The sequence below is a fragment of the Equus przewalskii genome, chromosome 1 (assembly GCF_037783145.1).
Source record: "Equus przewalskii isolate Varuska chromosome 1, EquPr2, whole genome shotgun sequence".
In the NCBI taxonomy this organism is placed as follows: Eukaryota; Metazoa; Chordata; class Mammalia; order Perissodactyla; family Equidae; genus Equus; species Equus przewalskii.
Genome location: NC_091831.1, coordinates 83,073,137 through 83,092,193, shown reverse-complemented (window position 1 = coordinate 83,092,193; position 19,057 = coordinate 83,073,137). Strand labels below are relative to the sequence as shown.

Genomic DNA, 19,057 nt, shown 5'->3' with positions numbered 1-19,057 from the left:
TTAACCCCTCATCGTGTCATCTCCCCTCCTCCAAAAAAAAAAAAACCTGAGGTGGCTTCTAGCAAAGATACATATAATAATATTATGATATCACAGAAATAACAAACCAGGTCTAGGAAAAAAGTAAGTCAAAGTAGAGAAGCAAGATTCAGTAACAACACTCATCTATCATCTATGAGGACCAACATCGATGCTATAATGGAGCTCTGAGCTTCACTCTGAGCTTGGCAGCAAAAGTGAGACTTTATTGGTTACATCATTCCCATGGTCACAAAGAGAGCCCAGCGGTTGCTCAGGAAACCCCAGGTTTCCACGGTGGAGCTTGACAATGCCCTTCTTGTGTGGTGCATACATAGGGGCTTCTAGAACTTTCCAACCGCAAATGCTGTAATGGGCCTCCCTCAGCCAGCCCTGAGGGGTTTCCTCTGTGGAAGCCAAGGCCTCCAGCTGCACGAGGCTTCTGTGTTGCTGCGAAGGGGCAGGCCTGCTCCCCTCCTGTAGCACACGCCTGGACAGCTGGTCACCTCTGTCCGATGGCAGTGGCAGGATAGGGGATGATATCTAGTGGGGAACTTGCAACAGAAAGGCCATTTGGCTTCTAGGCAATGACTGTGTACATGCCAGAGGATCGTGTTTTCCAGGGACATTCTGGCCTCATGGAGGACACCATGGCAGTGTCCACTCATGGGCCGGCGGGGGATTCTGACCTGGAACTTGCCTGCGAGGGCAGAAAGGAAGGCTTTGGGGCACGCAGCATCCGAGATTGGGATGGTGATACGGTTGATGAGCCAATTCAAGTGCCCTCTTGCTTCACCCTGGCATCCTCTAAAGGAAGTCCAGACATTTTCTCAGCCACAGGTACTTAGCTCTGTCCCAGGGCGTAGTTCCATTTCGCCTTTCTTTGGGGTGTTGCCTCAGGAATATTCCTCTGAAATGCAAGTCTGTTTGTCCCAGGATCTGGAGGGTTCCAACGTCCTGTTCCCCTCCCCTCCTCTTCCCTGGAGCAGCTTCCAGCACAAACCCGAGAGAGAGAGAGGGTCTACCAGGGATGCTTGCTTGAGGCATTCTCCAACTTCCCCTGCCCAAAGAGAAGTGTGAGAAAGGAGGGCGGGAAATAATTCCTGCCCCTGCTGTGTAGCAGGTGCTTTCAACAGGGTGACCAACTATCCAAGTTTGCCCAAAACGGGGGGTCCCCTTGGACAGTGGGTCACGCAGCTTCAATAATTCCCACAGCATTCCTGTGAGGCGGGAACTCTCACCGCATGTTACAGAGGAGAAAACTGGGCTCGAAGAGGCCACCTGCCCCACCTGGGGACCCTGAGGTCATGTTCTTTCTACTCCTGCATGTTGTTACTCCTGAGGGGATGAGGAGACTTTCCAGACCTACTAAGATGATGAATCTGAGTTCCCTGGAACCTTCCAGCTTTCCTTAGGTGGTTCCTGTCTGCTGGTGGGGAGGCTCTTGTTTCTCCGGACTCCATACTTCTATGGAGAGGGGACCCCACTGAGTGGTCCAGGCCTCACTCCGCCCGCTACAGTGCGGGGGTGCTCAGAGCGGGAATTACCAGGCTGTGCTCAGACTTGCCTCCCTGTCTCGGAACCCATCCTCCCTGCAGAAAGCCTTCATTCTGTGCAGCCTTGACCACGTGGGGCTGGGGGAGGGGAAATGTCTACCTGGCGGGTCCAGTTCGCTGCACATCTGAGGCCACCTTCTCCACTCAGCTTTGCCAGTAACAGAGATGTTGTCTTGACATCTTTCGGTGTGACTCCTGCGTTTGTCTTCCTACTGATGTGTAAGGAAGGTGTCATGTTTTGAACCCCCTAAAGCCCCAACACTTAGGTTTTCTTTTCTGTTCTGAGACCTCCAGCAAGATTTGGATGTGCAAACCCTTGCAGCTTATCCTGGGGGACCCACAGGGGACCACGATCTGATTCCTTGGAAGAGAGCAGGATCTGGTGTGGGTTCTATGGGAAGTTGAGGAAAATGGACTCTGAGCCAGGGCCCCGGGGCCAATCTTCCTGTTGCTCCCAGAAATAGGAAGGAATCAGGGGTCTGTGGGATTGCTCATCAATGCCAGGGCTTCAGAAACTTCCTCCCCAGAAATGCAGCGTGGGGCTGCAGGAGGTCTTGTGTCTTTACCCCACCAAGACTGCCTGCCCCGCTGGTCTGTGGCTGGAGCCAGGAAGAACTCTGCGCTCCATCCTCTTCCCTCCTCCTCACCAGCCCCCTCTTCCCTCCGGGATAGTGATATCAAAGGGGACCTCACACCTGGCTTGCACTTATCTTGATTGGTACCCAGGCTGCCCAACTTTGCATTTTCTGTTTTCAGAGGGCTTAGGTTAATCTGAAAGTCCTGCTAGAGACCACCCACCGCCCTTAAACAAACAGCTCACCTTTCAGCCCAGAGCCGACCTCTCTGCCTGGAACCTTTGATAGGCCTGGTCTCACTGAATGTGGCTAATTAGCCCAAACAACTGTGGCGCTTTCACAGATGTCAGGGCCAGAAAGCCTGGTGGGTGGAGGCACTTCTGAAAGCCAGTGCTTTGGCCAGTCTCCCTGCTCCTGGGCAGTGAAGTTCAAAGCTGAGCAGGCGTGCAGAGGTGATCGGCACTGCTGACTCTTGGCTGGAAAATGGACATGCAGAGCCAGGAATGCTCCAGACCCCACAGCCACGCATGGGGATCTCCGCTCTGCTCTACTCAAAGATGCTCCTGGGGCACGGATTTGGGGATGGAGGCCAGAAGGAGCTCAGAGTTTGTTTGCAAGTCTTCAGGAGCTTCTCCTGTTGTCATCTGCAGAGGAAGTCACCACCTCAGGCTAGGATGGCGTGTGGAGTATGTGCTGGATCCACCTGAGGTCAGTTCCCTGTGCTCTCACTCTGTTATCTCATCTTCATCCCTACAGGGAACGTGTAATAGAAGCTATAAATTGAGAAAGACCCCTGGGCTTATCTGGAGGGACAGCAGAAAGTGGGGAACACTGCCAAGGGACAGAGAGAGAAGAGGCAACACCAGGAAGAAGATAAAGCAGGTCAGACTCTAAGGCTCAGGCAGGAGCACCAGGGGACCTAGATGCCTGTAGGTATGTGAAGGGCTGTTTCAGTTAAATATTTCATTTTAAAGCTTAGTGGTTTATGATTCCTTATTATTTTACCTGGTTCTGTCCAGGGTTGACTGGGCTCAGCCAGCTGGTTCTCCTTTAGGGTGTCACGTGTAGTTGCGGTCAGATGGCGGCCGTGCTAGAGGGTCTGAGGGCTCAGCTAGGCTGGACATCCAAGATGGCTCACTGACACGGCCAGCTGCTAATGCAGGTCATGGGCCAGGAGCTCAGCTGGGCTTGTTGACACCTCCCTGAGGCCTCTCCATGTGGCATGGAAGTGAGCAGCCAAGAAAGCATTCCAAAAGCGAGTGTTCCAAGAGGCCTGGGGGGGATGCTACAAGGCTTCTTTTGGCCCAGCTGCAGAAGACCTAGAATGTGACTTCCACCACATTGGACTGGCCAAGCACTGAGGTCAGCCTGTTTTCAAGAAAGGGGATTAGGCTTCTCCTCTAGATGTGAGGAGCCGCATACGCCTTCAGGGAGGTGAGGACAAGATGGCGGCAATCTGGAAAGTATCTCTCCTGGACTTGCCAGGTAGAATGTGGAAGGCTGGTATGAGGGTTTTCTCCAGGCGCTGTCTGATGTTGCTGTTGGCCACGGGATAATGGTGAGGATGCCTCACGTATGTACTTTACAAAGCATTTTTCATATCCAAGTGATTCGCCAAAGAGTGAGCAAGAGGTTACTAGAGAGCAGAATATTCTTGTGTCTACCTGCCTTAAAGAGGAAGGGACAGGCTCCAAGCAGCTTAGTGACTTTCCCCACGTGATGCAGGTCTTCTGCCACTGACCCAAGCTCAAAGGCTACTCATCCGCATAGGAGATACCCTTGCTGGATTAAATGTCCTCTTGCCACAGCCTCCCCAGCATTCTCATGCACTGGTGGCTTCTCTCCACGTCCCCTGGACATGGAGTGACCCCAGGGTCACTCCTGGGTTCTGACCTGGCTCTCGTGCTCTTTGCTGAATGACCAGCTAACTGGTTTTCTTCCCCATGGCTCAGTTTTTCCATCCTTAGTGTGAAATTGGAGTCAGGACTGGGGAGCAAGCAAAGGAGTCAGAGAGAGTAAAACCTCCCTGGGTGGTGCAGAGTGGGCTCTGGGAACTGGCCAGGGGCAGGCCAGGAGGCCATTTCCAGCTGGCCCTACTGATACCTCCCTGGCTGTCATTGGGCTGCTGCTTTCCAGGCCACTGGTACACGGGGAGCACAGATGGAGAGCCGGCTGCTGGTCAGATCCCTAGACCAGGAGAAACCCTGAATGTCCAGGTGTGTTTGGGACCTGTAAACTGCCTCAATCTTTGGCCAGCTGAAATATCAAAAGTAATTCTATTTTGCCTAAATGCATTCAAATTATTCAGGGTATGTGTGTGTATGTGTTTAAGGAATTGATTGATATTTTAAAACAGATTGCATTAATAGACTTTGCATTTATCATTCCTGCCCGAGGCCCTACCCTACTTCCTCCGGGTCTTAACCATGTGGGGTAGTCTTGGCTAGTACTGGGGTCAACACAGGTGAAGACCATCAGTAACACTGGCAACAGACCCTTGAATGTGACAGCCAGTGGGGAAATCATAGGCCCATTGCCAACAGTATTGATGGCTGATCCCTCAGTGTCACATACTAGTGCCTTTTTGGGACCCTGGCCCTGAACTCTAGAGAGCACGACTGTCACATCCATGAGGAACCACACCATGCTCATGTTGGGGAGAAAAGTGCTTCATCAATGGACTGAGCTAGTCTGTCTTCCAAAAGGTCCAGGCATGGGGGTAAGGATGGAATTTACTCCCCAAGAAGCAAGCTGTGTTTTGACCCTGGCACAGAGTTAGGAGGGGAAAACTGAGGGCATACAGAGAGAATAAATCTTCCCAAATTACATCTTCCCAAAACACAGCCCAGGAAATGCTGCCCCCTGTTGCCAGCATCAACACTTAATGCGCAGCCTCGGCCCGGGGCCACCAGTAATAAAACATAAAAAACACAGAATCAACAGGCAGGGAGAGCCAGGGCGTGTGGTGGATTCCAGTCTGGCCTGTGAGGTTCTTCTGGGCACCGAGTCCTAAGGCCTGTTCTCTTTCCAGATCTTTCCTAGGTGCCCCCACTGAGGTCTCTTCATGCCTGGGACAGGCACCAGCAGGGCATTTCAGAGCTCTAGGGTAGAGAAATGGGGACTCAAGCAGATGACAAATGACAGCATCCAGCCTATTGCCAACATCACTGTGCACTGCCAGGGAAATTAGCAGCCAGCCCCAGTGGGGTCCATGGGCTCCGTACTCAGGAGAGCTGGCTGGAAGCTCTCTGGCTCTTTTAGGACAAATGTGGAGAGGGCTGGTATCAGTGGGTGGCCCTACATCTGGGGAAGCTATTAAAGCCACTGGAGGGCAGGGGTGACAGCTCCACTCTCTCCTTGATCCACAGAGAGTGGCCCCCACATGCCTCCCTGGGTTAATGTTCCAGTTATCTATTTCTGTGTAATAAACCACCCCAAAATGTAGAGACTTAAAACATTTGCCCTGTTCTTTCATGGTTCCGGGGGTTGACCAGGCTCAGCTGGGTGATTCTCTGTCATGTAGTTGCAGTCGGATGTCATCTGGGGTGACAGACGGCATCTGGAACTAGAGTCAATGAAGTCTAACCTAGGCTGGACATCCAAGATGGCCTTTTCACTCTCGCGCCTGGGCTGGGATGGCTAGGACATCTTGGGTCTGGCTGGGAATCTCTTGGGCTTCTTCACATCACGGTGGCTTGAGGATAATTGGACTTCTTACACGACATCGGGGTTCCCTCACAGCAAGTGTTCCAAGAGGCCAAGGCAGAAACTACAAGGCTTCTCATCAGCTAGCATGGGAAGTCACGTTGTGTCACGTCTGTTGCATTTCATTGCTTACATTGGGCCAGCCCAGATCCAGTGTGGGAGTGGATTAGATGAGGACACGGATATTGGGAGCCATGGTTCATGGGCGGCCATCTTTGGAGACCAGCTATCACAGGTAGAAAGAGAAAGACTAAGACTGGGTAGATCTGAAACCATTATTCCTTCTTACGGTCACTATGGAGCCAAAATAGCCAATGGGGGTCATCTGATTCAGTACCTCTGAGTGACAGGTGGGACTTCTGGAGCAATGGGCGTTCTGGGGCCATATCTGGGCAGACTCCCTGGTCCCTGGGTCAGCCTGCTATCACTATGTTCTGAAATGCTCCTTGACAACTCTTCCTTATTTCCACGTGTCCTGCTATTCTGTTTCCATGGCAATTTCTCAGTATTGGCCCTTGACTCTTTGTCTTTTGTAGTAAATTTCTCTTCAGTTGCTTTCACCGTCTCTCGCCTCTCATTGCTCCCATCCATGGAGCACATGGTTGGCAGGAAAATTATCATCAGATGCTGCTCTTAGCCTCGTATTCTCCTATAGAGGAGTCTGCAGCAGGTGTGAATGAAGTACAACACCTAAATGAGAGGCTCTGGAAGGAGAAGAAAATCCATCAGCTCCGTGTGAAGTCAAACATCATTTATCTGTATTTGATCCATGAGCAGGGCTTAGAGGGCATCATTATGTTTTCTGACTAGATAGATAGATACAATTCACCTAAGCACAAAATTCACCCATTTAAATTTTACAATTTGCTAGTTCTTAGTATATTCACAAAATTGTACATCTGTCACTCCTGTCCAATTTCAGAACATTTTCGTCACACTCCCCCAAACAGCCATACCCATTAGCATTCACTCTCCAGTCCTCCCTCCCTCTAGCCACTGGCAATCACCAATCTACTTTCTGTCTTTATGGATTTGACTATTCTGGACATTTCCTATAAGTGGAATCAATATATGGCCTTTTGTGACTGACTTTTTTCACTTGGAATAATGTTTTCAAGGTTCATGTATGTTGTAATGTGTATCAGGACTTTATTCCTTTTTTATGGTTGGATAATATTCCATTATATGGATATACCACATTTGGTTTATCCACTCATTCATTGATGCACACTCGGGTTATTTCCACTTTTTTGCTATTATGCATAATGCTGTTAGGAACATTCATATACAAGTTTTTGTGTGAACATCCTTTTTCATTTCTCTTGAGTATACACCCAGAAGTAGAATTGCTGGGTCATGTGGTATCTCTATATTTAACTTTTTGAGAAACGGCCAGACTGTTTTCTAAAGTGACTACACCATTTTGCATTCCTGCCAGCATCTATAAGAGTTCAACTTCTCCACATACTCACCAACACTTGTTGCTATCTGTCTTTTTGATTCTACACATTCTAGTGGGAGTAAAGGAGTATCACATTGTATCAATTATTGCATTAAAGAAAGGGGAATGAGAAGATAGAAGTGCCAGTTGACCCAAGTATGAACAACCTTGAGATTGTGAAGGCAGAGTTGCAAACTAAATGCTCAGTGGAGAGGATGCCGTGGTCCTTATGCATCATCAGGTCTAAAGAGTCCCTGAGGGCACAGAGCTGAGTGTGAGAGCTCAGAATCAGGTCTCACAGACTCCTTTCCAGTCCTTATAGGATTGACTTCCTTCAAGAAAGCCGGAGTCCCAGTCTATTTTAACAGAGGCACTGCCCACTGTTCTCATCACCATGCACGGGGCCTAGCCCACTGAGAACCTGACATTATGTAGGGGTGGGGGCCTCACCCATAGGCTTGAGCCCAACGGACCAAGGCAGGACGCTATGTGAACACGCAGATGTGAGGGAAATGACATTAAGGCAGTGTTCTGGGTTCACTAGGGCTCCTCTCAGGTTCAGCTGACCCATCTCAAAGGTAAGCAGATGAGACCGTTGACCTGGAGCTGCCTTCCTACTCTACTGCATTTGGAAGAAGAAAATCGGCGTTCCCTGCCTGGGTTGGTTTCCTAGTTCTGCCAGAACAAAGCACCATAAACTGGTGGCCTAGAAGACAGAAATATATCCTTTCACGGTTCTGGAGACCAGAAGTCCAAAACCAAGGCATCAGCAGGGCCATGCTCTCTCTCCCAGCTTCTGGCAGCTGCCAGCAGTCCGTGGTGTCTCTTGGCTTGGAGCTGTGTAACTCCAGTGCCTGCCTCCATCGTCACAGAGCTGTCCTGTGTGTGTCTTCACATGGCACTCTCCTCTGTGTGTGTCTGTCTCTGTGTGCTTCTCCTCTTCCTACAGGGACATTGGTCATATTGGACTAAGGGCCCACCTCACTCCAGTACGACCTCATCTTAACTCACATCTTCATTACATCTGCCAAGACCTTATTTCCAAATAAGGTCACGTTCACAGGGGTTAGGACTTCAACATATCTTTTTGGGGGACACAATTCAACCCGTAATACTGCCCATGGCCCAATATCTTTCACCACATCCTCCGCACTGCTTCTGGGCCCAACCCTCCTTGGCTCCTCTCCCCTCCCACCGTGGTAGCGCCTTTCTCAAAGCCTTAATGGCAAAAGCTGTGGATCTACCCACCCCCTCACCATTAGCACCAAATCAGGCCTTGTTCCGTTTGAAGGTCAGCAATGGGGACAGTCTTTGGACAGTCTCTTGCTGTCTTCAATTTCAGAAAGCATGGAGACCTTCCCCAAACGGACGCCGGCTCCTCAGCCGGCGTTGCCTGTAGAAAGGAGAGGACCTGGTCTGTGTTTGCAGAGAACACAGTGTACCCCAGACCATCAGCATCAGCATGCCCCGAGAACTTAATAATGTAAATTCTCAACGCCCACGCAGACCTCCCCGATCAGAAACTCTGAGGTGGGCCCAGCATCTGGTGCTTTAACAGGTCCTCCAGGTAATTTGAATGCACACTAAAGTTTGAGAACCACTGGCATAGAGAAGTACTTCAGATCTCTTGGAGAGGCTGATGAGTGAGAGGACAGCAGATGAAATGCAAAAGATAGATCCTGCAAGTGAAGAATGCTAGCTCTCTACTCTCTGGAATAAAGCAAGACCAAAATGTGCTGGGAGCTGGCCTGGCAGGAGCTGTCCCTGGGGCTTCCTGCCCCCAGGGCAAAGGAAAAGGCAGGTTTTTAAAGAGCCGGGAATTAGTGGCCTGGCTCCATTCTTGCTACCCCAGGGAGACGGCAGCTCATCGTCTCTACCTGGGGAAGGATCTGGACTATAGGATGGGCTGCATCTCTTTTGCCTTGCACTGAAGCTCGGGTGGGTGGTGAGATCTAGCATGTTAATATAATAACAAAGGGTAGGAAACCCCAGACTTTCCCTAAGGACTCCAAAAGGAAGCTTCTTGAAAGGGCCTATTCAGGACCTTTCTTTTTAACCTGCAACAGCAATGTTATGTTAAGTTTCTCCTGTGGAGTTTATTCCTTTATTCTTTTTCATACCCATCAAAATCCCTGAGCTCAGGGGACCAGCTCTTCCATCTCCCCAGCCTCCTTTACTTTCCTTATGTTCGCAAACAGTCTGTTGATGAGGCTGCGCCCCATGCAGCACGGGGACTTTTCTGGCTAGAGGGTCTCCAGGTTTCTCTCGTTTCTCTAATTGGAATGGGCTTTCCATTCCTTTATGTCAAGCCATTCCCTTTCTTTAAAACCTGAATCACGAGTAGATGTATAATTACTTAGAAGCGTAAAGATGTGTAATCATTTAGATAGGTGAAGATAATAGAGGGATGAGTCTTTGCCTCTAGCTTCTGAAACCATTTGGAAACATTAAGGAAAAAGAAAAGTAGAAAAAAATGACATGTGATGAAACCAGAAAACAGGCACACCTCTGAACCACAACTGGTGACCTCCAGAGTCAATTTGCAGAGCCTGAGGGGTCAAACAAACGACTCCTCCTTTGGGATGACGATGGTCAGGGGCACCAGAGGGTTCTTGAGTCACGGCATCAGGAGAGCAGGGAGTCCGGGCTTAGTGAGGAGGCATCTGGAAACATGTGCATGTGCATCTTCGCAGAAATGTGATGCCAAGGTGGAGGCCAAAACAGGGAAGGCCAGCAGACTTCCAGTTACTGATCTTGGTCACCAGAAGAGAAATAAACACAAAATCGAATAGATATAGATATGCCTATAGATATAGGTGTGGATATAGATATATAGATAAATTCCACACATACAACTGTGACACTAAGAGCTTCCCTCTAAACCTGAGAGATTTCTTGAGCCAGCACAGTCATATCTTCAGGGGAGAATGTTGCTGAGAATATGTTCACAGGCAGCAGGTCAAAACCAAGCTGCCCAATCAGCTGCTATTCTTCAATTCCAGCTGAAACAAGGAGAAAGAACTCCCTTCAAAGATAAGTAATGATCACAAAGAAACCAGCATCATATCTATGCAAAATATGAGAATTTGAAAAAGAAGGAAAAGATTAAGACAAAGTGCAAGGGAGAAACACACCCTTGAAGGATTACGCCATCCAAGCAAATGAACTGAGACCAAAAATTCCATGAAATCAATAAAAGTAAAGAAAATGTCACCTCTCTGAAATAAGAGCTCAAAGAAGAGGTATGAGGGCTGGGAGAAGAGATGATGAAACAACCAAAGGAGATTAAAAGATACAAACCTTAGCCATAAGATTTTATAGAAAGAAAAGTTACGTGAGAGTCATCACAAAGGAGACTGGATATTGTCAAACATATAGGCAGTGGCAAGGACAGAATGGAGAAAAGAAAGCAAAATGAAATGAAAAAAATAAAGAGCTAAAGTGAGTTAGAAGAATGATTTGGAAGACAGACAAATGTTGTCTCTTATACAAGTAATTGATTCTCCTGAAGACAATAGCGGAAGAAATGTAAGTGAAAAATAAAGATATAATAGAAGAAGCTTTCCCAAAATAAAGGAAGATCCAAATTTACCTGAAATTTCATGACCCAGGAAAATACTTGTAGAATCATAAAAATGAGAGACATTCTTATGGAGACACTGGAATTAAAATATAAAGAAAGAACTCAATGGCCACCCAGGTTTCCAAAAAATCAACTCCATTGGAAGGAGAGAAATTTCCATTATAGTGGCTGGCGATTTTCACAACAGCATAGTTCAAAGTTAGGAGACAATATAGTAATCTTCAGAGAATAAAACAACACAAGAATCAAAATAAGTTAACCATTATTTAAGAGTAAATAATGATAATAGACAATTTTACTGAATTCCAGACTCTGTGTAAGTGCTTGTATATATTATCTCATCTAATTATCTCAATAACGCCATGAGGTAGGTACCGTTATTAGCCACATTTGGAAGATGAGGTTCCTGAGACCCAGGGAGATTAAGTAGCTTCCCAAGTTCCCACAGCTTGAAATGGCAGAACCAGGACATGAACACAGGTGTCTGATGCCAGATCCTGCTCTCCTAAGTATTATCCTATGTTTCCAAACTTGCAAGAACTCAGGGATATAAACTCTTGAAAATCTACCAGAAAATGGCTGAAATGCAAGAACTGAGTGGAAAAGGAGTAGTAAAAAGGAACAGTGGTGAGCATTGACTCCATTTTAATGTAGAAGGTAGATGTGGAGAGAAAGCGTATTTAGTGAGGTTTGTGGTTGGCCGCCTCTAAGACAGCCCAATGAACGCTGCCTCCAGCTATTCATGCCCTTGTGGGATTTGTCATGCTGTGAGCTGCCCTATGGAGAGGCCTGCATGGCAAGGAGTGGGTTTCTCTGGCCAACAGCCAGTGAGGAACCGAATTCAACCAACAACCACATGAGTGAGCTTAGAAGCAGATTCTTCCCCAGTTGGGCCTTGAGATGACCATAGCCCAGGCCAAGGCCTTGACAGTGGCCTTGCGAGACATCTTGAGTCAGAAACACAAAAGCCGTGCCTGAATTCCTGGATCATAGAAATGGTGCGATTGTAAGTGTTTGCCATTTTAGGCCACTAAGTTTTGGAGTAATTTGTTACACAGCAATGGATAACTGACCAAGGTCTAAGCATCGTATGTCTAGTCCCAGCCCCATAAAAGACTCTTTCAGATCCGCCATTCCACAAAGACTACCCAAGTCCTAGAGAGTAACTCCACATGTATGTTATGTTTATAGAAGGTTTGAGTTTGTTTATAGAAGATGTGTGTGGGGGAGGGGCACATCACTGGACCAGCAGCGACAAAGGTAGTGACCGCAATAATTAATCATGGCTTCCATTTAGCCACTGAAACAGAATTGACCTTTTCTTTAAAAAGAAAAAATCTCTTTTTATTTACTATAAAATGATACCCATTATAGACAATTTAGAAAATACAGAAAATGAGAAAAACGGTTTTTGGTGGTATCACAATTCTAATAATATTTAAAAAATATATTTTTCCTTTTTTGATGCAACCTCTTATTTCTACACAGTGGCTGCCAAAATGAATATAATTCCATATCTTAACATGTTTCACTTAACGTTTCTGAATCATTAAGATCTTTGATCTCTTCATAAATTTCACTTTGATGATCTAATAACATTCCACTGTGTGTTTGCCTGTTTGGGGGCATAAGGGCCATTTCTCTGTGGCTGTAGGAGGGGAGTTTGGCTTCTGCTTAAAACTCTTATAAATAACACTGCGGTATAGACCCTTGAGCATAATGCCTTTGGTATGGTGAGATGTTTCTTAGAGAAATTCCCATAAGTGAAAATAATGAGTCAAAATATACCCCTGGGCCTGACACAGAATGCCAGATTGTTTCTTGGAAGGGTCCTGTCTGTTCACACTGCTCCCCACAGTGCAGGGAGGACCCACCGTTACACTGCCCATCCTTTGAGGATTCCTCCAGAGGAGAGAAATCCTTCTTTAAGAGGCTTTCCTTTTTGTTTCATTGAGAGCTAATGAGGCTAAACCCTTCCCTCCGTGTTCAATTGCATGTTTTGCAACCGAGTAATCATCTGTTACTGTCACCATGTGTGGATCAACTGGCCCAGCCGCCAGCCACCTACCGCCAGCCTGGCTCTATTATGCTCAGCTTTTCAGCTCTCAAGTCAGGCCTTGTCCACCCCACCCCCAATCTCGGCCAGTTTTCTGAGCACACCGGGAGACAATAAGATGAAGGTCTGTTCTCCATTGAATGAAACCTCCTTGAGGGCAGGAGGGCTGTGTCTTGCTCTCCGGGTACCTGCAGAGCCTCGGAAGGGCCCATGCCTCATCTGTGCTCAGGTTGAGGGGCTGTGTGTCTTCATCCCCATGGTATCTGATGAGACTGACTTTGAACTGTTATTTCCATTTTGGTGTCTTGACCTCAGGCTCTGTTTCTAGAAATGTGGCTGCTGCTAGCTTCGGAAGTGTCACCCCAATCCTCTTCCATTTCCTAACGAAGTCAGTCTCTCTGGCCCTCAGGAATCTCTAGTCCCTTCTCTAGAGGCCCCTACTCTCCCACTAGCCCCATCACTGCTTAGTTAATCCTCTTGAGAAGCCCACTGGCCCCCGAGCACGGGAACCGAGATGGTCACATCCATCAGTCAGTTAAAGGCTTCATTGAGCCCCTGCCCTGAGGCCTGCACAGGGACGTTTTCTTGGGCGAACTTAATTATTGCATCAGAAGAAAAAACATGTTCTCATGTTAGTCTTGGGGAGGGAGCAAGAGTCAGCAAGGCTTCCTGTAATTTTTATTACCAGTAATGACATTTTCCACGACCCTGAATTCATCTGGTTATTTTTATTCCTTTTGCATTTCTTGTCTAAATGGTGACAGAATCGATGAAGGGCAGGCTTGATAGCAGTTTCTATAAATTCAAGGAATTATCGGGAATTTTGAAAGGTCACTTAATCCATTCCTCGAGCCTCTGGCAGCACAGCCATGGCTGAATCCTCTGACATCTGGAAACCTCATCGATTGGTCAAGATTTCCAGAGAAACGCCTTCCACAGTCTCCCATAGATCGAGCCATTCTATGGTCTGGAAACTCCCAATCAGGAAGGCCTCCCCAGCTCTAACAATCAATCGCCCTTTGGAATAGCAGCAGCAATGTGAGGCTGCCTTTTTTTATGTCTCAGCCTGGGCTGGACCCTGAAATCACCTGGGCAGCTTTAAGGGTCCTGATGCCCATGTTACACGCAGATCAGTTAAATGAGAGCCCCTGGCATGGGGACAGCAACCTGTGTTTGTTAGTGACAATGATGTGAAGGAAGAGTCGAGACCCGCAGCCTTGTCTTTACTGATTCATCAAATGCCCCACCTGGAAGGGACATTGAAAGGACTTTAAAGATTCTTGGTTCCCACCGCGGCCTGAACATTAGAATCACCTGGAAGGATTAGGTGATCTGTCAATGCCGGGCCTTGCGCCAACAGGTTCTTGCTGAATTGTAGTTCGTCTGGAGCCTGACTACTTTGTGAGAGCACCCAGGGCTCTCTGTCCAAGGCTGAGGGTCGCCCAGTTGAGACTTCATGAGGCTTCTTTGGCCTCTGGCCTTCAGAGGAACTAAGGAGGGCTCCAAGACACATTCGCATGTGCAAGAACACCCATTTTGCAAGTGGCGAACAGACGCCTTGAGGCCCGTCCCGAGACACTCTAGTGGTTCATGGAACCTGGGTCACCTCCACCACTTCACTTATAAAATGGAAAGCAAACGCCTAGAGAGGTCCAGCGACTGGCCCAGGACCGGGACTCAGCGGCAACAGCTCATCGGGAACCCTGAGTTCTGCTGTCGGCCCACAGCTCTGCCCGAATCCAGCTGCAGCTCCGTGTGCGTTACCCAGAAAGACAACATCTCGTTGCCTGGTGTGGTAGCCTGAGACGTGGCCCCAAAAAGATACACACCTCCTCATGCCTGGAACCTACGAGTGTTAGTTTATGTGCAAAAACAAGGACTTTCTAGATGTGAGTAGGTTAAGGATCTTGAGATGGAGAGACCATCCCGGATTACCTGGGTGGGCCCTAAATGCAAACACAAGTGTCTATAAGAGGGAGGCAGGGAGAGACTTTACACACACACGGGAGAACTGAGTGTGTATGGAGACTGAGCACAAAAAGATTTGAAGATCTTGGCTGTGGAGACTGGAGTGATGTGGCCACAAGCCAAGGAACACGTGTGGCCACCAGAAGCTGAGAGAGGCAGGGAATGAATATGCCCCTTGAGGCTCCAGAAGGAGAAATCAAGATGGCTTGATTTCGGACATCCGGCTTCCGAAATTGCAAGAGAATAAACGTCTATTGTGTGAAACCACCAAGGGCATGGTAATTTGTTACCGCAGCCCTAAGAAACTAACACACCTAGGGAACAAAGCTTTAGGGTCAGGAAATGGAATCTGGAATATGTGTCTATGTGACCAGTTCTAACCCCAGTTTCTCTGGGGGTGCCAACTCAGGGAGGCAAAGTTAAAGTGTGTGTGTGGGGTTCCCTGAAGTTGAGTTCCAGCCCTCCAGTTGCTTGCGTTGGCCTTTCAGAGAGCATCCCTCACAACCTGGAGCACAGACATTGGCCTCCCCCAGCTACGTGTATGGAAGGTGCTGGCCCCAGCATACAGTGGCCCCTGCAGTGCTTACGGAGTGTGAGTTGCCTCTCGTTCTTTGTTACAGCTGAGCCCAGTGACGCCCTGGCCAGGCATGGCTAGGAGAGGCAGGGCTTCATGGGGTCCTCCTCTGCCCCCTGCAACCCCGACCCTGTAGCCTTGAGCTCACCAGGACTCTTCTTACTGGCCAAAAACACGTGTTGGATCCGCCCATTAAGAGCGATCGGAATTTCATCCTTCAGGGTTCCATGCAAACATCCTTCCCTCCAAAAGTTTCTCTGACCTCCCAGACGAGGTCACTGGGTCGGTCGGGGTCCCAGCAGGAAACAGGTGGGATATTTAAATTGAGTAATTTGATGAGGGTTCAATGAGAGGACTGCTTACAAAGTGTGGGCTGGGATTAGGGGAAGTCTTGAGAGGTGGGGTGGTCCTCTGAGCCAGTGGTGCTAAATTATGGTGGGGATCTCTACCTGTCTCTGCCCACAGGGGAGGAGGGCGAATGGATCTCAGAGACTGGCCACATCCGGGGTGGACAGGAGCAGAGCCTTCTGTCAAGGATGCCACCAGTCCAGGGCCCCCTGGCTCCCACTTCCCTCCTCCTTCCTCCACCCTTCATTCAGTGTCCCGCGGTGCCCCATAGAGAGAACCCAACTGGAAACCATAGGTCCTGCAGGTACTCAGATTTGCAGGCATCACTTTTGGGCCTCCTGCATATGTGTGACTGGGTCATTAGTGTCTGTCTTCAGACCCCCACAGGAGTGTCAGATCCACAAGGAAGGAAACTTGCACATCTCGCTCACTGTACAGCGCAGGCGCATAGCCGGTGTGCACTAACCATCTGCTGACTGACAACTGAGGGCCGCAGAGACAAGTGGGAGTCAGACCGTCCTGGGAGGCATCATTAAGGAGCCCAGTAAGTGATGTCAGCCCCTCACATCCTGCAATGAGAGCCTGCCCTTCTGTCCTCTCTCGTCTCTTCTTGTGACTTGGGAGGGCTCAGATGAGAGGACCAAGGGGCAACCCCTGCCCTGTCTCCAGCCCCCCTTGTCCTAGCACACTCACCCCAACAACACTGTGTGGTGAGGGGCCATCAGCGTGGCTTGACATTTCCCAATGTATAGCTGCTCTCCTGAGATGTTGTGCGTCTCCCCCCTGCCGACTCCCACTATGGACGCTGCTATGGACTGAATGTTTGTGTCCCCCCAAAATCCGTATGTTGGAGCTTTAACCTCCAATGCATTGGTACTTGGAGGCGAGGCCTTGGGGAGGTGGTGAGTTCATGAGGATGGATCCCCCGTGATGGGATTTATGTTCTTACAAGGGGGTAAAGAGACCAGAGATCTCTCTCCCCACTGTGGGAGGACACAGCCAGAAGGCAGCTGTCTGTGAACCAGGAAGAGGGCTCTCGCCAGAACCCAACCATGCTGGCATCCTGAGCTCGGACTGCCGGGCCTCCAGAACTGTGAGAAATAATGGTCTGTGCTTTAAGCTGCCCAGTCCAGGGGACTTTGCTAAAGCAGCCAGAACTCAGACAGGCCAAAGTTCTCCTCCTGGCCTAGGTGTGTGTGCAGCTTCCGAGGAGGGGTTGGTGGTTCTGCCTGATGGTGACGGGTCCCTCCCTGGAAAGGAAACTGAACGGTCAGAGGAATGGCTCTGGCTTCCCACAGAGCAAAAGTTAGCCCTGGAGTGAGAAGTCTGCAATGCGGGCAACAGACCCCTCCATCCTCAGGGGAAGCTGCAGGTCCTGGTCCTTGAAGCTGTCTCTTCATATGGAGAGAGGAACCGGCCCACCAAGAGATAAGAGAAGCAGCCTCACTCTGGCTCCTCGGGCCAGCTTTGAGCGGAGCCCTGGGGCTCACGCTTGGTCACCAGGCAGAGAGCCAAGGCCATGCCAACCATGTACCAGGGTGAGGGGTATGTGGGCTGTGGGTGGAGGTGGGACAGGGAGTCAGGAGCAATCTGGAGAAAGTGGGGGACTTGAGCTGGACCTCAGGAGGCCAGGCCACTTTCCTGGCACAGGGAAGATGCCGGCAGAGGCCCTGAAGAGAAGCTGTGCCTGCTGAGACCAGCAGACAGGCTCCTTCACGGGGTGGACCTGAGGGCATGATGACCTTGAGGTCCCAGCTTTGGGTAGATCGTCTGCTTTCTTCTGTCGTCTCCAGCCTCCTCCAGTTTGATTCACTGCGAGTAGTACCGCAGCTTCAAAGTCTCCTGAAGCAGATGTCCTCCACCCTGGCTGCCCATCGAAGTCACACAGGGAACTCTAGGAAAAGATACTGGTCCTTGGGACCCTTCCACAGAGATAAGTATTGACTAGGCTGCTGTGGGGCTGAGGGATTTGGCAGTTTTTCAACTTCCTCCGGTGATTTGAGTGTGCGGCTGGGGCTGAGAACCATGAGTCTAAGGGGGAAGTGAGCTCTTTCATTGCATGTTCCAGCCTATTAGGTGGAAGAAACTATTCGGAAGTCCATTCTTTCCACCTTGGAAAATGAGGCGCCATCTTGTAGATCTTATTTTTGGGTTCTTCCAACCAATGGTCTTCTGTGGAATTGAGTGCTGTGGGCTCGAGGAGGAACAAAGCCGGGGTGCCAGCTTTTCTTCCTTCTCTTGGAACATCAGCTTGTGGGGGTGGGTGGGACTTCTGCAGGGTGGCTCAGCTGGGCTTGGGAGGGAAGCTTTGACTGCGCCCACGAGACCCTTAGAAAAAAGTCACCACGAGATATTAAATGTCATCACTTTCAAATTGCCACGATTACGTATATGTAACTTGGAATAATTTTAAAAGCCACTTGAAAGATCCTCTGAAGATGTGTGGACAGAGGCTTATGCACAGATATGCACATTGGAAACCATCAACTTCTTCAGCAAGAAGGGAGGGAGGTTACGACTGGTGAGGGATGGAACGCAATGGAGGGGAGATCTGGTGACAGGGAGATTATGTATAATGTGAAGCCAAAGATGTGTAAAATTCATACATAAAATACATCTCAGCTGTATAAAATACAAAGAAATAACCCATGATAAGAATTGGAGTCTTTTGAGCCAGCCCTGATGGCCCAGCGGTTAAAGTTAGGTGTGCTCTGATTCGGCATTCCTGGGCACAGAACCACACCACTTGTCTGTGAGTAGCCATGCTGTGGCAGTGGCTCACGTAGAAGAACTAGAAAGACCTACAACTAGAATATACAACTATGTACTGGGGCTTTGGGGAGGGGAGGAAAAAAAGAGAGGCAGCTCAGCAACAGATAGCTCAGGGTGATCTTTCCCAGAAAAAAAAAACCAAAAACAAAAACAGAATTGCAGTCTTTTGAGCATTAGTTCATGGTATTAGATATGAATTATTATTTTTCTTTTTCCTACTTTAACCTTTCCTATATTTTGATTATTTTCATAATCAGAAAAGAAATTATAACAAAAATGTGAATTGAGTGGCAAGTTGCCTTTCTCCCTGGAGGTAGGATCTCCACGTTTAACAAATAAAAAAGATAGGATGCTCACTTACATTTGAATTTCAGATAAATGACTAATTTTTAGTACAAGTATATCCCAAATATTGCATGGGCCATACTTATACTAAAAAAGTATTCATTACTTATCTGAAA

General features: G+C 48.7%; 1 long non-coding RNA gene across 1 annotated transcript; it reads left to right on the top strand.

Annotated features, from left to right (window-relative positions):
• Positions 1 to 364: 364 nt before the first annotated feature.
• LOC139082858 (uncharacterized) lies at positions 365 to 18,747 on the top strand. The gene is made up of 4 exons (XR_011539185.1): positions 365 to 858; positions 15,391 to 15,494; positions 16,202 to 16,368; positions 17,618 to 18,747. It is a non-coding gene; the product is annotated as an uncharacterized lncRNA (long non-coding RNA).
• Positions 18,748 to 19,057: the final 310 nt, after the last annotated feature.